Source organism: Zosterops lateralis (genome assembly GCF_965231275.1).
Source record: "Zosterops lateralis genome assembly, chromosome: 6".
NCBI classification, from domain to species: domain Eukaryota; kingdom Metazoa; phylum Chordata; class Aves; order Passeriformes; family Zosteropidae; genus Zosterops; species Zosterops lateralis.
In genome coordinates, this window is record NC_139761.1 from 49,876,044 (window position 1) to 49,891,635 (window position 15,592).

General features: G+C 36.0%; 1 protein-coding gene across 12 annotated transcripts in view; it reads left to right on the forward strand.

Annotated features, from left to right (window-relative positions):
- SOX6 (SRY-box transcription factor 6) overlaps nt 1-15,592 on the forward strand; it is a 384,737-nt gene that overhangs the window by 87,972 nt on the left and 281,173 nt on the right. The window lies entirely within an intron of this gene.

Here is a 15,592-nt window from a genome sequence, read left to right on the forward strand (position 1 = left end):
CAGCTAACTGGGCTTTTTGCTTAGTATTTCTGACGCCTAGAGCTTCAGTGGAGACCAGACTGCTCTTTAAAAACCCGTTTGTGCAATGATTCTATTTCCTCCTTGTAACTGTTTGGAGTACAGCTTCAGTGTGCTATGGTGACAGGGAGAGGAGTGGAGCTGCCTCACCCTCTGAGCAAATAGCTGAATCCAGGAAATGTGGTCCTTGGTGGTAAGCTTATGGAAAGGGATCAAAAGTGTTCTGTCGGGTAAAAAAGTAAGGGAAAGCTAATATATTCTTTCATTTTTGAGTTTTTTGAGAGTTACCTTTTCAATACTTGTTCCTTTGAACTCTGAGCTGGGTGGCAAGTTGCCACTTGTTTGTTTGTCCTGTACTTTGGTGTGTTCTCAAAACCTTTAGGAAATTAGTTTCTGAAAATTTTATGTGCTACTCTGTATAATTGCATCTAAACACTAAGTTTCATTCAGTAGAATACATTAAATGTATATGACAGGGAAGCACAAAAAAATACATGGGAAAAGTGAACTGGATAATCAAATTCATTGTGGTTAGACAATTTTCTAATAAGTAAAAACACATGTTTGCTATCTTGCTATCTGCTATCAAATATTGACCTACTGTGAGATATTTTTTTTCAATGAATATCAGAGATAGAAGAACACCCACAACCTACCTTGTGCCGCTACTAAGGATTTGCCATTGACTTCCATTTATTGACTCCAGCAAAGCTATTTTATTTGACTGCAAACTTTTTTTTTTCACTTGAGGGAAATGAAACTTTTTATCATAAGTATGTTCAGCATGCCATGAAGAAAACGTCTTTCAGCTCATACTTTGTTGCTTCTAATTTGTTCTGCAGTGTAGTGAGATTTTTATATTGAGTGTGTTCAAAATGTGATGTAATTGACTTAAACTGGAACGGGGAGAACATAGGTCCCTGCATTTTGGAATGTTGAATGTAAAACAGACCAATCCCCCAACTTACAAGTAAAATTTACTACATTTTAGTAATTTTTATGCCTTTACATGACTGCAACCTGCTACATTACAAAGCATAGTTAATGAAATAAGCAGTGTCTTCTGAAGGAAAGCCAGAAAACCTGGCATAGAGCAGTAAAATGCATAGGTAGATGTAGCAAATGGGAGGAACCTGTTCTAAGAATTGATCATCACATTGCATACACTAAGGATTATTATTTACTTATTGATTGATTAATAAAGATATTTTCCAATATGTTACCCAAGTAGTTGTATATGAAAAGCTTAAACTCAATTAGAAAACAGAACAGGAAGCCTGATTCTATGGATGCAGGACAGGCCTGACCCTAAATGACACAATCACTATCCACTTTTAATAAATCAGATGAGGATTGTAGTTCCAGAACAGTAAATATGACCTTGGAGTATCACTCCACACAGAATAAGTAGGAACTGGGAGTTGTGGTGTTCTGATTGATACACTGATGTGCATCAGTCCAGCCGAAGGTTGATAGTTAACTTATGCTAAAATGTTATAGTGAATCAGTAAGGAGTCAAAGTATTCAAGGCATGTGCTCTGCTGTAGAACTCCAAACAAAAGGCATTGTACTTCTGTTCGTACACGTGCTCAGAAAAATGAGCATACGTTAGTGACCTGAGGTTAATGTTCTTCATGAGCAATTTGTGCTGTATGCTCATTTTTGGTTCTGGTTGTCCTTGATTTTTGTTGGATAGGCTTTTTGATCTTTTGAAGTTAGGATGTAAATTGAAAGGACACATCTAGGATAAGGAAATGGATTATTTTCCAAACTTTAAAAATAAGAACCATATGGTTTAAAAGTAGCCAGCCACCTCAGGTGAGTCTGTAGGAGTTATTTGATGAAGCGGATGAGGAAAGTTTTACAAATGACATAAACATACAGAAAAGTCAATAGTTTCAGTTTCAGCATCCTGTGCAAAGCAAATCACATCTGGATGAGTGATCTGATTTGCTTTTGCCCTGCAAAGCCATAAAGTCCAACCTGGCTTTCTGATGCAGACCAAGCTGGGTGGATTAGGTGTAGATGTTCTTAAAAGAGGAAAAATGGACACTTGGCAAGCCTAGCAGATATTTTGACACGCTCTTGGAGCTGATAAGAAGAATCATAAATTTAAATGTTACCTTGCCTTGCACAGATACCAGACCTAATAAATGGCTTTGAATTTTTCATGAATCACTGAGCACCCTGTTTTACTAATAAGACCAAGGTTTTTTGGCAGGGGAATTGGGAGGAACAGGACTATGAAAGATGCTATAAGGCTACTGATGGAGTGTCGTATAATTTTACTAGTTGCATAACTGCTTTTAACTACTAAATTCTCTCTGATTAAAATAACAATCGAGCTTGTAATTTTTCTGAACAGCTGCTGCTACAGGGGGTCATTACCTTGGAGAGCTTTGAAATAATCGTACTCCTAATACATGAGTTATGTAGTCTCATGTTTTACAGCAATGCACAAAGTTTAAAGTCTATAGTAGAATGTTATTTGAAAGCTGTCAAACCATGTTAAAAAAGACTGCATCGTCAAAGGCCCTTGTGGCCAGGATTCAACATGTAGCCTTGTCTTACTCATTATAAAATGCATGTTTATAAAGTTCCACAGAGCATCCAATTCCCAATTCACTTATATCAGCAAGACTTAACTTGCTCATTAATCTAAATTCTTTTGCAACTTTAATCTACATGTTTAATTAATCATAAAATGAGGCGGTAAGTAATTTCAGCAATGTGTGGCTTGTTATCAGATGCATTTAATCACTCTTCTGTGAGCTCATTTGGAAACACCTGAAGATGTCGAGAGCAGTTTGAATAAGCATAAATTATTCTTTGTCAGTGTACTTCACTCAACTAATAAGACATTAATTTAAAAGGCACTGTTCGTCATTTTTAGAGCTTCACCAATATTTTTAGCTTAGCAGTATAAATCTAATTGTACATACAGTATGATTCCCAACATAGTGCCCAACATCGAAAAGGGTAAGAGTTATATTGAATTCATTTTTCTTATTTACATGTAATTATATCATGTAATCGTAATTTTAATGAGGATTAACCATAGGTATCAAATCTGTTAACTGTTCAAATGTTTTTGGAACAAGCTGCTAATTACTTGAAATGCTAAAGAATATTAGATGGTACAAAGAGTTGTAGATTCTGTTTTTTCTTTACAGATAATAGTTCTTGTCATATTTGGAACACTTGTCACATAGTAACTTGCTGTAGATATGTCTAAGTAGCTCAAATGTAGGTAGGATTATCTTTTGAAAATGCAGAAACAAAGACTGCAATATTGCTGGGCCCATTACATGAATAGCTGCTCTTTCATATGAAAGCTTACACAGGATTACATTGAATGGAAAATAAAATTCCCACTTTTCCTAGTCACCTAACTATTATGTAGCTGGTGATGGCATTCTCTAAAAAAAAAAAAAAAAAAAAGACATGACCTCAGAGCATGTATTTCAAAGGAGCTGAGTAAGTCATACATCTCTTCATGTCAAGAAAACTGGAATAAAAATGACATTTTATTGAATGTCATCACCTGTCTCTCTCTGCTGTAAGAGAGGATGACATTCTATAAGAATAATTATTCCACTGGAAGCAAATTTATTTGCTTGCCACAGAGCATCTCAGTTAATCTTGCATTTGAACAGTGGACTACATTCAATAGTTGACTGGTATGTTCCAGTAGGGATCAAAACAGGAAAGGGGAGGATATACCATTTTGCCATGAAGTACAAATCACTTCCCCGCATTTTTTTTCTCTGCTGTATTTAATGTCTGTGAATGAACTCTTGTTTTCTCTGACAGAGCAGTGCTCTAACAAGAATAATATTGCTGTAAGTGCCCTGCCATGTTAAAGTTGCCGCACCATTTATACTATAGCAATAAATTGTGGCAGTTGATCCTTTTCCCCTGCTGTCTACGTGTTCCTTTCCACTACAATTTAGGTTTTATTTTTATTCAGCTGCCTTTTGCAGATGGAACTGATTGTTTGTTTCTAGAGCGTTAAGAGTTTGAGAACAGTAAACCTTTTGCAGCATCATATAGTACCTATCATCCAGGCTGGACAGTTTAACAACGTTTTATGAAACCACAAAAAACTATGTACAGATTACATTTAGGGTCTGACTAAAACACATACAAACAAGGAAATATGAGCTCCTTCTAGGTCTTGCTCCATGTAAACGTTTATTCCAACTTATTTACTCCATAGACCATAATGAATCCTTCACACGTGTTACTTGGCCTCTTTTTGTCTGCAAAATGTCTCTTGAAACATCTGTGGTCAAGTTCCAAGATACAAAAGAAAAAAATCTTAGATCAGAAAACTGAAAAATAACCAGTTCAGTTTTTCTGTATTTGTTCTTAAGTTAGAGAGTTAAATTGTAAATATTTCAGTGCGTGTGGATGGAGGATTTTCAGGAACTTTTCATCCTATTGCTATGTCCATAATTCGAACCATTGTTACCTATGCTTAGGTAGCTAATTTTTTTCTGTGGGTAGCTCAAGATGAAGACTCATTCTTTTCCCCCTCCCCTTTTATTTTTTTAATTTAAAAAATTTTTCTAGATCATGGACAACCAGAGCTAAAATGTGAGAGTGTTGTAAGAGATCCCAGAACAAAAGGCATCAGCATCATAATCATTGCTTTAAGAGATAGCTGATACACAACTTGTGATAACTCTAAGGAAAAAAAATGCATGTACTTCATTAGGCAGTAAGTGAATTTGTGAAGTTTTTTCTGCTAATCACATTGGCCTTTGAAGGGAACCTTCTAATCACTTGTTTATATAGAAATTGCAGAGAGTTCATGCTAAATACATCCGATTTGCATAATATATTTTGGCCTTTTCTAATTGTTTGGATGTATCTGTTATCTGCTTCAAGCCAAAAATATTTATTGACTTTATGGACTCAGATAGGATATTTTAAATGGAAATTCTTCATAAAGATACAGCTTTTACATGTGCAAAAGGCCATGTTTTCCTTTTGCAAGAGAAATCCTGTCTTTGACAGGAAAAACTTGCATTAAATTCCAGAGTTAAAAACTTGAATGAACAGTCCTTGCTCAAAGAAGGAAAACAAAGCAAAAGAATAATTGTTGCCTCATCAAATTTGTGCCTTTAAAGTTTGCATTTCCAAATGTTTCTGTTTCTATAACTCTTAAATTTAAGATGTACAGAAAATGAGATTCTTCTTAAAAATGTACAGAAGATGAGATTCTTCTGCTTGCATTTCTCTGTCATGGATTGAACAAAAAAATCCCACCCCAAACCCCAAAAATCCTACATTTGTAAGAAGTCTGTAAGAGGTGGCATCATGGTCTTCTGCCATATAGCTAAGCTTCTAGAAATAATGAGACACCATAACAGCAGAGGTGTTTGTATTAGAACACCTGATTAATTGTACTTAAGTGTTCCAAGGCAGAGAACAAAGTTCTCGAATAAAAAGATAAAATTGCTCAGCCCTGGTATCATTTTAGCTCATAGTGCAAATTCAAGTAGCTACGTGGAAGAATCATGTCTGAAAGTCATACAGGCCAGCAAACAAGTGAAATAGGTAAATTTTCCCAGAAACGGAGAAATAGTCAGTAGATGCCATAGAAATTGGACTGAATCTGTGGAACGTTATGCTACAGGGCCACACCTACAATGGACAAAGAATTGAAAAGCTAGAAATGGCTTGGAAAAACAAGTATGTTTATTAGCTGAATACACTCCTAAAAGGGAGGAAACAGTAACAATTCTCTCACAACTTTATTTGCTCTGATAAATACGACTGTGAAATATTTAATTTTGAAAATGTCCAAGTGGAGGGTAGAGTTATTTTATGGTTTCCAGAAGTGCACTTGCAGTTTTTTGGCTACCTTTAAGTGGTTAGGCCTCATTATTGTTAGAAAGCAAAGAATCTGGCAGCCAAGAATAAAATCAGTTTTGAAAAAAAATTTCAGAAGGTAAATCTCAGGTGAGATCTGTGAATCTTATGGGTTTTTTTACTGGTTGTATGTGTTTGAGAGACTGTTCCCTCTTTCACCAAAATGTGATTCAGACTCTTCTGCTTGTGTCAAAATATGAATTTGAATTAATGATCTTTTCCTGTTTCTAAAGAAAGTGCCCCACTCTGCTTCAAGTTCGTTCTTTGTGGAATGTGGAACTTCTGCCTGTTGCATGGAAAATGGATCTTGTGCTGATTCACTTCTATGTGAATTCATGAAATTTATAGGTGCTTGAAATTGGTCACTTGGGCCAAAAATGAAAATGCAGTAATGATGGTGTACTACACCTTGTCCTGGTCTCTTATTTAGTGTACAATTATCCATTAGTTCAAAATTGCTGAAGATTTTCATGTTGCAAGGGATGTACATAGATGAGAAATGATGTAAGGTACAAGGAGAGCCCTGAGTTACTTGAGGCGTTGAATTTGGCCAGTAGTTGCTCTTTTGGCATAGCATTACTTTACTGTAACAAGAATTTTTGCATCACAAAATGCAGCTTGTGAACATTGCATTCTGCAGGATGTCCCGAGAAGGGAAATACAGCAGATTATCAAAGGAAATTATAAACTTCCTGCAATTTCCTAGACATTAAACGGGAGAATTCTTAGTACTATCACACCAGGCTTTATTACATTTAGGTGATTGAAAAGCTCAAAATTTGCACAAAGTTAAAAAAAAAAAAAAAAAAAAAAAAAAAAGAGGAGGAAGATATTTTATTTAATTATTTTTAGATGCATAAAGGAACCTCCAGAGACATCTACTTAGTGCTGTGGGAGTTCTGAAACAGGCAGTATCTTTCTAACAAACATGTGACAGCCCTCGAGTTTGCTTCAGAGACTGTGTCTGACAAAAAGAAATCATTGAGAGTAGTAAACTTTTAAAATACTTACTATTTATCCTTGAGGACATCATTAGTCACCAGCAATGTGGCTACTTTGGAAAGAAAGGAATCTCAAAAAGCCCAGAAAAATATTTTTGTGAATTTTAGACCAGCCTTTTTGGGGTAGTACAGCACTCTGAAGTTGATTTACATGTTCTCCCATAAATGAACCCTGTACAAGAGCCATTGCTTGATTCAGTCTGGCTGGTGTTTGGGAGAAACTTGACACAATAAATAAAAGCCTCCCATTGTATCAAAGAGCATTTTGGTCCCATGAAAATTAAAAGATAAATAGAATTCTTGGTATTATAGATGTAATTAATTTTACACATGCCTGTAAAATATAGGAACAAAATAATTTAGAAAAACTCACCAGCCCCAAAATACAAAAGAGAGTAATAAAAAGAGGAGGGGGAAATTAATTTTTTGAAAAAATAGCCTGCACTTGTATTATGAGTTGCAGGTTAGTTTTGTAACAACAGTAAACTTTTGGATATAATTTCTTTTTTAAAAACAGACTCTTCCCTGAAGTTAAAGAAATCTTTGTATTTCAGGACCTATTTTTCCACTTAAAACTCAGTTTGGCAAACTATTCAACAAGCCTATGGTAGGACACGTCTAAAAGCTTTTCAAAGAGAAGGTGGATGTTCTAGAGCTCTATAAGCAGCCTACTGAGTAGTGGGACCCTAATACCTTATACCAGTGGATGACCTATTCATGATTTAATTATTCTGTAGTAATGAACAAACTTTTAATAATCAGTAATACCTGTCAAATGCAAGGCAGACTTTGGGAGGTACAAAACCCACAGGTTGGTTTTTCATGGCCCACAGGTATCCGTAGAGGAACCCTGGCACAACACAGCCCTAGGTCAGCAGGGCTGCAGAGCCCTCCCATGCTGGTGTTTCTTGACCAGCTAGATGAATGCCTTGACAGTTTTCCCTGGTTATTTTTCTCAGGAGTTGAAAATAAATGCAAAATTGATCTCTAGTTTGCTGATATGCTCCATGTTGCTGTTATTCTTACTGCTTGGACAATTGGCTACTGACCATTACATTCTGTGAATAAAAGAGCCATGGAGAAGTAGGTGTTTTTTTTTTTTCTGAACAGTCTTTGTTAAAATTGTCCTTTCATCTCCATGGTATCAAAAGGGCACTTTGTAACAAATAAGGGAACACACCACCTTTAAAATAATCTTGACTTTTAATTAACAAAGTGTAACCATTGTGACTTTTGTTCCTTCATTTCTGAGTTCTGAGGTAGCCGAGAGCCTGTTTTGTGTGACACAGATTTTTTTGTTGTGGCGCCTTAATGAAACGTGCCAAATGATAATGTGTCTTGTTTGGAGAGGAAATTGCATTCAGAGTTGTAGCATCATCCTCATTTTGTAAGGAAGGGAGCCAGCTTGGCCTAAATCTTTCTCAAAGGGGTGATTTCAGACTCCAAAGGCTGGGAGTGGTTGACAGAACTGCCTATATGTTAATCTATATAATGCTGAAAGAAAGCAAAGCCTATTTAAAAATAATATTGTGGACATTCATTGGTGCTGTGGATATTGAAAGAAATGTAAAGCTGTATGAGATAAAAGAGAAATGGACAACATAAAGAAGACATGAGAACTTGGGGGAGGAACTTTGTTTTACTGAATAATATTAAGGGCTAGCAGTAATTCCTGGAGTTTTTTATTAGCTGTTGCTATATTTTAGTTATAAAATATATTCTAAATTAGTCACCTGGTGTAAGAAAGATGGTAAATGCTGCTCTGAAATAGTTAACCCCATAAAATTGGTGTGGTCTATTTAGAATCAAAGCAAAGCCACAACAAAAAGCTCCTCCCTCTCCATTTCTCTAAACTTTCATGGAGTAGGAGTAAAACTTTGATCCTCAGGAGAGGTTCAAAAGCCTTGGTGGGAGTAAGGAAGACAAATATCTGAACTAGCATTGCTGCATAGGCACTGATTTAGAGCTGAGTGGCGGGAATGGGAAACAGTAATCCTTGAAGCTTGATGACAACACACAAACCTGTAGGAGACTGTATGTGAAAGGCAGGTTGGTTGTTCTAATCGCAGAATGTTTGAGGATAGTGTGCTGACTGAATGAGATACACATTAAATGCCTCTGGAAAAGTGCAATTGGTTTATCACGAAAAAATTGGCAGACATTTGTGATCCATACTAGAATGGGAAGTGCCATCTCCCAGTCCCTTAAGGCTGTTGCAACTCAGCTGAATTTCTCATCTGTCAAGAGAGGGAAGATACACAGGCGAAGATCTGTGGGGCTCCAACCAGCAAAAAGAGAGGGAGGGTGGTAAGTGAGAGATTCCTCTTCAGCTTTGACAGTACTAGGCCTTCCCAATATCTCTGGCACTTCAGCTCTTTAATTTGGAGCTGTGCTTATACTTACAGGAGCTGGAACATCTGGACACTTACACAGCCAATCAGAGAGTTAATTGTAAAGCATAGTGAACCATTTCTTCATGTCCTTTTTCCTCATCTGATGTGGACCTCCAGCTGAGGAAGGATCCAGCATTCGAGTTCAAATCCTGAAATACCTGCCCTTTTGTCTCTGAAGTCTGTTTGTTTGATTGAAATTGTACTTGTACTTTAGATTTTGAGAGAGTCATCTGAGTTGGCAGGAATTCTTGTTGCATAGCACATTACTTTCCAAGGTGGTTGAGATCCCCATCAATTCCTGTTTATCCTTAAGGCTTCAAGTTCCTTAATTCTCTCCAGGGATGATTAGGCAAGCAGCAGTGCTCACTGTTGTTTCAGGAAAGAGCCATCCAGCTTTTCGGAAAACAGTAAGTATAAGGTCTGCTCACTTCTGCTTAGATTTGAAACTATCATAAGGCTGCCTAGATATCGATTTGAGTCAGACCAAAATGGAGTTACTCGTGTTCAAATATATATTTAATGTTTTTAATAGGGCCCTGAGAGATGATCTGATGAGTACTTAGCATTGGATTCACAACATTACCATTCCATATGAATCACCAAAAGGGTATCTGATTCACATAATATTTTCTACTCCCTATTCTCCTTCCAGCCTGTTAGGTGGTATGTTTAAAGTAATTTCTTGGTAAAAAAGAAAAGGAAGAAGGTGGTGTAGGTTAAATAACTAACTTAAATAACTTAATAATTGCTCTAGAGTCATTGATACCCTATGGTCTGCTGAATATTTTGAAATTGTGTCCAATAAAAACAAAAGGAATAAATGTGTAAACATGACTTTAATGTGTTAGGTCCTCTGGTTTCAGATCCTAAACATGAAAACTTAAAAATGAGTTCTTAATGATGGTAGCTTAAGCTGAAGGCAAGGACAAAACCAATTTTTAAAATTTTAAATTATAATTCTCAGTATTTAAAAGAATTATATTTATTAATATCTAATTTTTCCTTACTCTTCTGAAAAGATTTTGTTTTAGTTTAGTGTGTTTAGGATTAATTAAGTTCTTATGATGATTGAAGAAATAGGCTTTATTTTGTGTATAGGATCATGAATTAGAAACTAATTGATCTAAATTCTGAAACATAATTTGAGGCATTTGTCAGGCTTATAGGAAGCGAAGAAATATTTTGGAAAATTGGTTTCACCTGCTACAATAATATTTTTTATATTTTCTTTAAAAAAATCCTACTTACTATACTTTTTAAAATCACACATCCTGCGTCCAATGTTGGAAAATATGTATACAATGATATTGAAATGAAATATGGACTAAAGTGATTTAGCAGACTTGGAAGTAGGACTTTGAAATTAGCCCTGTGCTGTCACTGGGTGAGCTGTTCAGCACATCTTCTCTTAGCTTCCATATCAGTAAATGTACACAAAATGTCCATTTTACTGTTATAATACAGGAGTGAAGATCTGCAAAGTGGTTTCCCCAGAGCTGCCAGACAGTACTGAAATGAGCATTGTTGGATTCTCTATTTTATTTGTATCAGTGCATGTAAAGCACTCAGCTGAAAGTAGAGTTCCCTTGAAGTGAAGGTTTCACTGCTGCTAAGTTTTCTTTTTAAATAGACAATGCAGGTAAAACTTAGAGGATTGAAAGTATTTCCTCCTTGTGCACTGATAGCAAATTTAGATCAAAATCATCCAGACTGATTGCTATGTTAACTCAGTCTCTGCAGTTTTTACAAACTGTGGGCTTTTAAAGGTTTAGATGTCTGTCCTTCAGGACAAACTAATCAAAGGAGCTTTGAATATCTGAATATGGGCCAGAGATTAACTGTGGTGTTTGCCTGAGTGCTTGTATGAAAGTCCAGTGGTGAAAGCCCACATGCATGTCTGAAAAACTCCAGCTTTAAGAGGGTTGATAACTTTTAAGGCTATAGGGTCCGCAGTAATTATTTAGCGTGACTTGCATAATGCAGGCATAGAACTGTCCCAAAAATCCCCTAGCTATGGCCAAAGGGGGATCTTTGTGGGATGTAGCCTGACTGGAAAAATTTACAGTGACAGCAGATGTACCAGAATCTTTTGTTAATTTGTTTCAGTGTTTAATTTATCTCACTTATTAAGCTGTGTGCCATGATTCTGGCTTGAATGGTTTAATCAAAGTTTACAGCCATGCTTGTCTGTATGGTTGAAAAATCCTCTGTTATCATGTTTTCTTTCCCCTGTGCATACTGCTAGTTTCTGATCTAAAGATTTTTTTTTCCTTCAACAAATTTGATGGAGTAAGCCACTTGGCTGCCGTACTGCAGAATGTGTTTTCCATTATTTTAATCTGTCTCATGATTCTGTATTAGTCTTTCATAATTGTAAGGGAGTTCTGTGGAGAGGTAGTAGTACTTCTGCTGTCACCAAGTTGATTCTACTGAAATCGACTGAATTCTACTGAAAACTTCCCCTCTTTGCAAATGCTTCTCGTCCTATAAAGCTGATGCATTTCTCATGTAAGTGCTGCAGCTTTCTTATATATATTGCTTATTAGCTAAGTTAGAAGCAATAAAATTCAATAATATGAGTCAATCATTTGGGGTTCTGGCTATGTTTGTTTTTCTGTAAAACACATTTGATTCTTTAAGTATAATAATTTTTATTTTCTGTTAAGTTCAAAGGAAAGCAGGTTACTACATTATATCTGGTGTTGCAAAGTTTATTCTTCCTCACAGTATCTGAGTTTTTCTTCTTCTTCCATTAAAATAGTATATAATAATATTGAGTATTTTGAGTTTAAAATAGTTATAAAAGGTTGTGAAAGTAGTACGCTTCACAAACTGAAAACTTTTCCACCAAGTAGAGAAAATTGTCAGAGAAATAACTAATTGATCTCTGCTCTTTTACAGCTGTATAATGCTATGCATTACTAAAAGCTCCTGTTAAATTAATTAATGATTTCAATTATGAACTTTTCTCCAAAATGTTATGATTCGTATCAAGCTGATAATGCAGTGACCTGGGAGTGTGAAATCTGTGTTATGTAGAGAGTCGCCAGTTAATTGATTCACAAATTATTTAAAGTTTGTTACACCCAGGGGAGTGCTCAGATCCATGACAGCTATTTCTTAAAGTGTGCAAACTCTCTTTTCTTTTAAGATTGTGTCGAGCTAACAAGCATGATAAAATGGTTGCAAGCTGGATATTGGCAGTTTGTAGTGCACCACTTAATGTATTTGAAGGATTTCTCTAAGGTTTTTTTTTTTTCCCTGTATCACAGCAAATATCTATATGAAAAATAATTTTGCAGGTATCAACAAGAAAAGGTTAACATCCAGAAATTTACTTTAATTTATCTTTTTATACCAATTCCTTTTGTCATCTTTAATGTTTCTGTTAACTTTCTTTATCACCTGTTATCACACCTGTAATTTCTGATAATTGCAGAGTAACTAGTTTCCTGTTAAGGGAAATACTATAAACGTTCCTGAAAAATCTTCAGATGTTTAAATATAGATTATTTCATACAATATTGTGGAAGGCTTCAGTTTCATAATACAGATGAGTAGGAATTACACCAACCTGTATTCCAGAATTTAATGACATCAAATCCAGTATTTCACTGACTTTGTCATGTCTTTATATGTACAGAAGCTTGAACAGGAATTTTCTTACTTGCTACAGATGCATAGAGACAGGAGGGGATGTTCAGTGTAATTCGGTCTGATTTTAACATCTTAGTTCACGAGTTTCACAACAATTAAAAATTGAAATGTACAAAGAATAATATAGAAGGAGGTATTAAAATAAGTTAAAGTACTGTTAATATTTTATAAACCTTGATTAAATTTTTATAAATGTTATTAAAGCGCAGTTGGGATGACTTTAGTGTTGTATAAAATGACCAATTTCACAAATCCTTCTGAGTGCCAGATCTTTGCTGAAGGGACAAAAGGACTCTGTGAGGCTCCCTGGGTCCAAGGATAGACCAGGAGTTTGAGGTGTGTTAGGAGAGGTATTTCTTGCTCTGGAATTCTCGGGGTCAGAATATTAACAAGCATAATTTTTTTCTGATTGTTTGTCTTTTGCACTATCAAAACACTTGGACTCATGTGAAAATAGAAAATAATTTTAGATATTGGCAGTTAAATACCGCAAAAAAAATCGTGATGGTAACTGGCTATTCCCATCATCTTTCTCACTCTTGGAACATTCTGCTGGCCCAAAGATTTAATTCTCTCGATTACCAGTCACTTTCCCCCTTCTTTTTTCTTGGATAATCTCTCCATTACTAAGACCAAATAAAACATCTGCAAATGAACGTGCATCTTGTGTTATGAAGTTGCACATTGCTGCAGGGCCCTGAGAAGCTGCCTTGAAAGGGAGCAACTTAAAACTAATATCTGTATTGTAGGAAAAAAATACCATTTCAAATACTGAGTGACTGCTCCTGTTTCCTAAAATTAAGGAGCCTATAATCTCAGCACCATTAACAAGTGCTGTCATTCAGATACACAGTGTCTGGCTGATTTAAATAAAATGAAATGAAGATAGTTGTTTCTGGTCCCTTGGCTTCACTCATTGCCATAAACATATGCTCTGCGTCCCGCTTCTTTCCATCTTATTTATGACTTTAATTTGTTGTGTGGGCTGCGCTAGAAATTAAATTTAATACAATTCTCCAAGGGACCCTGTCATATAATAACATGGTAATTTCTGTGTATCCTTTTGAAAAATGAGGAAATTAATTCTTCCTGACATGTTCTAATTATTCCAGTGTGAACGGCAAATCCGTTTTTCCCAGCCCCTGAAGTGTTATAGGCAAATGGCTGCTGTTCAAAGCTGAGGTGCTAATGCTGACCAGCAGTGCGTTTAATTTGAAACATGAGCAGACACCTTTCAACACACCTTTGTAATATTGGAGCACTTTACAGAAATTAATTCACTACTTATTTGGCAGCTTAGCCTGGGGGTTATAGTTTTTATTCATCAATACTATAGTCATGTTAGCACAATGTTTCCTGCTTCCTCCAGTGCTCCGTGCCTGTGAAGCAAAATGCAGACTGAGAAAAGAGCAATGGTTTGTTTTAATGTATTTATTTTTAATGTGGGGACATGGGCACCTTAGAAGTGAAAATTCTGTGTTGTGGTGTATTTACAGTTTGGAAAGAGGTACTATAAGGCCTTCAGTGGTCAACAGTTTCAACTGAAATTACAGGGAAGAAATTATTTTAACCAACTTCATATGAAAGGGTTCTTCCACTCAAATACTGGCCTCTGTTGTGACAATCCAGTGCCTGCTTCCTTTTCTACTACATTGTTGAGTTCTAACTCAAACCAGAATGCATGTGCTGTAAATTTAGGATTCCATAATATACTTGGCATAGGTAGATTTTTGCCAAGGAGAAGGCAACAAATTATCAGTATAGGCGCTGAAACTCGCACAAGTGATTCTGGGCATTTATGACTTTTGATATATTGCCTTTGGGAATTTCTATTTTAGTGTGTTCATTTTGTGCAGGACTGCCAAGTGAAGGCCTTCAAGAGTCCCAGATTTGTAATACACAGATGTTGTCTTTGTTGAGTGTTCTTTCAGCATTCAGATGCGTGGAAGTATAAAAGAAATTTCAACTATTCCAAGAAACTGAATTTGACAGAAGGCACCAAGTGGAAGAGTCTGGAATAGTTACGACTTCATTTACAGCTTTTCAGCCATAGATGTAAAGAAGAAAGGATAGTTTTCAGACATGTTGTTGAAGAATGGGAATGAGGAATTGTCTTAAAAACTTTGCTGACTGCTTATCTATAGGGAGAAATGTGGTGGAGTTTGAGGGGAGTTCAGTTAAGGCGGTAAGGGCATGAGGTCCATCAGGCTTGGCCAACCCCAAAATTGGAGTTTCTGAAATAAGAGGGGAATGAATAGAAATAGTGGATCTGTGAGAGGTGAAAGAGAGCAGTGGCTGCCTGAAATGGGGTGGAGAGCTGTGAACAAAGGGTATCAGCTAAGGCCAGAGAAGATTGGATCAGGTGGAAGGTCATTATGTGGAGCAGTTGCAGTAGACAACAGAAATGACATCTGAGAGGATCTTAGAATATAGAACAGAGACCAAAGTTATAGTTACTGCAAAAGCTTGTAAATATAAAGAAGATCAAGGTAATTGGTTATTGAGTCAGTGGAATCATACAGGAACAAGGAAGGTTTATTTTATGGCAATGCCACCAAGTGCTAAAGTTAAAAATAATTCTCTTTTTTTTGCATATGGGAATAGTTTTTTGTTAACAAGACAAGGAGTCAGTGTTAGACCAAT